Source organism: Orbicella faveolata, unplaced genomic scaffold (assembly GCF_042242905.1).
Source record: "Orbicella faveolata isolate gen_17 unplaced genomic scaffold, um_ofav_v1 contig_47, whole genome shotgun sequence".
Taxonomy (NCBI): Eukaryota; Metazoa; Cnidaria; class Anthozoa; order Scleractinia; family Merulinidae; genus Orbicella; species Orbicella faveolata.
The window spans coordinates 27,667,730-27,671,957 of NW_028301577.1; positions in this window are offsets into that span (position 1 = coordinate 27,667,730).

A 4,228-nucleotide genomic window follows, 5' to 3' on the forward strand; every position below is an offset into this window, starting at 1 on the left:
TGGCCTTGGTTTGCAGTGAAATGGACACAGCACATTTTTTTGAACGCTCACTTTCGAGCTTCTCGGCCGAAATTCAGCGCTACTTCACTTTAAGATTGAAAGAGTAGCCGAGACCGCCTTACGCGCATCGTAATTTTGACTGACTTCGCCTCGATCTCCCGGAAGTTGGCGAATATTTTCAATTCCCGGGGAAACTAAACTTACTTCCGATGGCTTTAGTTTGCAGTTAAATGGACACAGCAAAACTTTTTGAACGATCACTTTCGAGCTTATGGCTCGAAATATAGCCCCACTTAACTTTAAGACTGAAAGAGTAGCCGAGACCGCCTTACGCGCATCGTGATTTTGGGATACTTCGACTGGATTTTCCGCAAATAGGGGGATATTTTCCAGTCCCGGGGACTCTAAACTAACTCCTGATGGCCTTGGTTTCCAGTGAAATGGACACAGGAACACTTTTTGAACGCGCACTTTCGAGTTTGCTGGCCGAAATATAGCCCTACTTCTTTTTAAGACTGAAAGAGTAGGCGGGAGCGCCTTACGCGCATTGTGTGTTTGAGGATCTTCGGCTCGATCTGGCGAAACTTGGGAGATATTTTCCAGTCCCAAAGTCTCTAAACTCACTCCTGATTGTCTAAGATGTGAGTGAAATAGAGACAAATTTTTGAACCCTTACTTTCGAGCTTCTGGAGTTAAATCTAAGCCCACTTTACCTTAAGACTGAAAGAGTAGCCGAGACCCCCTTAAGCGCATCGTGATTTTGACTAACTTCGGGTGGATTTCCCGTAACTTGGGGGATATTTCCAGTCCCTTGGACGCTAAACTAAGTCGTAATGGCCTTGTTTTGCAGTGAAATGGACACAGCAAAACTTTTTAAACACTCAGTTTCGAGCATCTGGGCCGAAATATTGCCCCACTTCACTTTAAGACTGAAAGAGTAGACGAGACCGCTGTACGCGCGTCGTGATTTTGACCAACTTCGGTTAAATTTCCCGGAACTTGGGGGATATTTTCCAGTCCCGGAGACTCTAAACTGACCCCCGACGTCCTTGGTCTGCAGTAAAATGGACATAGCAAAACTTTTTGAACGCTCACTTTCGAGCCTCTGGGCGGAAATATTGCCCCAGTTCACTTTAAGAATGAAATAGTATCCGGGACCGCCTTACGCGCATCCCGATTTTGGGCGACTTCGGCTCGACTTCCCGGAATTTGAGAGATAATTCCCAGTCCCGGGCACTCTAAACTACTTCCTAATTGGTTTTCAGTGAAATGGACACAGCCAAACTCTTTGAACGTTCACTTTCCAGCTTCTGGGCCGAAATATAGCCCCACTTCACTTTAAGACTGAAAGAGTAGCCGTGACCGCCTTACGCGCATGGTAATTTTGTCGAACTTCGGCTTGATTTTCTGGGACTTGGGGGATATTTTCCAGTCCCGGAAGCTCTAAACTAACTCCTGAATGCCTTGGTTTTTAGTGAAATGGACACAGGTAAAAGGGGTGCACGCTAGGTTTGCAGGTTGTAGCCCGAAATATAGCCCCACTTTATTTTAAGACTGAAAGTGTACACGAAACCGCCTTAAGCGCATCGAAATTTTTAGCCACTATGGCTCGATCTGCCAAAACTTGGGGGATATTTTCCAGTCCCGGGGACTCTGCCCTAACTCTTGATGGCCTTAGTTTTCAGTCAAATGGTCACAGGTAACAGGAGCGCACCCTCGGTGTCGAGCTTCTAGGCCGAAATGTAGCGCCAGTTCATTTTAAGACTGAAAGAGTAAACGAAACTGCCGTACGCTTATCGTAGTTTTAAGAAAGTATGGCTCAATTTGCCGAAACTTGGAGGATAGCCTCCAGTCTCGAGGATTCTAAACTATCTCCTGATGGACTTAGTTCTTAGTGAAATGGACACAGGTAAAAGGAGAGCACGCTCGGTGTCGAGCTTGTAGAACCGAAATATAGCCCCACTTCATTTTCGGAGTAAACGAGTAGCCGAGACCGCCTTACGCGCATCGTGATTTTGAGCATCTTTGGCTCGATTTGCCGGAATTCGGGGAACACTTTCCAGTCCCGAGGACTCTATGCTAACTCCTGATGAACATAGTTTTCAGTGATATGTACACAGGCAAAAGGAGCGTACGCTTGGTGTTGAGCTTGTTGGCCGAAATATAGCCCCACTTCATTTTAAGACTGAAAGAGTAGCCGAGACCGCATTACGCGCATGGTGATTTTGAGATACCTTGGCTCGATCTGCCAGAATTTGGGAAATATTTTCCAGTCCCAAGGACTCTAAACTAACTCCTGATGGCCTAAGATGTCAGTGAAATGGACACAGGTAAAATTAGCGCACGCCCGGTCTCGAGCTTCTAGGTCGAAATATAGCGCCCCTTAATTTTAACACTGAAAGAGTAGCCAAGACCGCCTTATCCGCATCGTGATTTTGGGCCACTTTTGCTCGATTCCCGGAAGTTGGCGAATAATGTAAATTCCCGGGGACGCTAAACTAACTCCCGATGACCTTGGTTTGCAGTTTCATGAACACAGCAAAACATTCTGAACGCTCACCTTCGAGCTTCAGGGCCGAAATATAGCCCTACTTAAATTTAAGACTGAAAGAATCGCCGAGAGCCCGTTACCCGCATCGTAATTTTCATCAACTTCGGCGCCATTTCCTGGAACTTGGAGAATATTTTCCAGTCCCGGGGACTCTATACTAACTCCTGATGGCCTTGGTTTGCAGTGAAATGGACACAGCAAAACTTTTTGAACGCTCATTTTCGAGCTTGTGGGCCTATATATAGTCACACTTCACTTTAAGACTGATACAGTAACCGAGACCGCGTTACGCGTATCGCGATTTTGATCAACTTCTGCTCGCTTTCCTGGAACTTGGGGAATATTTTCCAGTCCCGGGGACTCTAAACTAACTCCTCATTGCCATGGTTTGCAGTGAAATTCACACAGCACAAGTTTTTGAACGCACACTTTGGAGCTTCTAGGCCCAAATATAGTCCCACATCACTTACGACTTAAAGAGTAGCCGAGACCGGCGTGCGCGCATCGTGATTTTGACCAACTTCGGGTCGATATTCCGGAACTGGGGGGGATATTTTCCAGTCCCAGGGACTCTAAACTAACTCTTGATGGCCTTGGTTTGCAGTGAAATGGAGACAGCAAAACTTTTTGAACGCTCACCTTTAAGCTTCTAGGCCGAAATATAGCCCACTTTACTTTAATACTGAAAAAGTAGCCGAGACCGCCTTACGCACATCGTAATTTTGACGAACTTCGGGTGGATTTCCCGGAGCTTGGGGGATATTTTCCAGTCCCTTGGACGCTAAACTAAGTCCTGATGGCCTTGTTTTGAAGTAAAATGGACACAACAAAACTTTTTGAACGCTCACTTTCGAGCTTGTGGGCCGAAATATAGCCACACTTCACTTCAGGACTGACACAGTAGCCGAGACCACGTTACGCGCATCATGAATTTGATCAACTTCGGCTCGATTTCCCGGGACTTGGGGGATATTCTTCTGTCCCAGGGACTCTACACTAACTTCTGATGGCCTTGGTTTGCACTGAAAGTGAAAGAGCAAAACTTTTTAAACGCTCACTTTCGAGCTTCTGGGCCGAAATATTGCCCCACTTCACTTTAAGACTGAAAGAGTAGGCGAGACCACCTTACGCACATCGTGATTTTGACCAACTTCGGCTCGATTTTCCGGAACTTGGGGGATATTTTCCAGTCGCGAGGACTCTTAAGTAACCCCTGATGGCCTTGTTTTGCATTGAAATGGATACAGCACAACTTTTTGAACGGTCACTTTTGAGCTTCTGTACCGAAATATAGCCCCACTTCACTTTAAGACTGAAAGACTAGCCGAGACCGTCTTACGCGCATCGTGATTTTGACCAACGTCTTCTCGATTTTCCGCAACTTGGGAAATACATTCCACCACCGGGGACTCTAAACTAACTCCCGATAGCCTTGGTTTGCAGCGAAATAGACACGGTAATTTTTTTTGAGCTTTGAGCTTGTGGGCCGAAATAGAGCCCCACTTCACTTTAAGACTGAAGGAGTAGCCGACACCGCCTTAAGCGCACCGTGATTTTGAACAACTTCGGCTCGAATTGCCGGAACTTGGGGGGATATTTTCCAGTCCCGGGGACTCTAAACTAACTCCTGATTGTCTTGGTTTTCAGTGAAATGGACACAGCGAACCTTTTTGAACG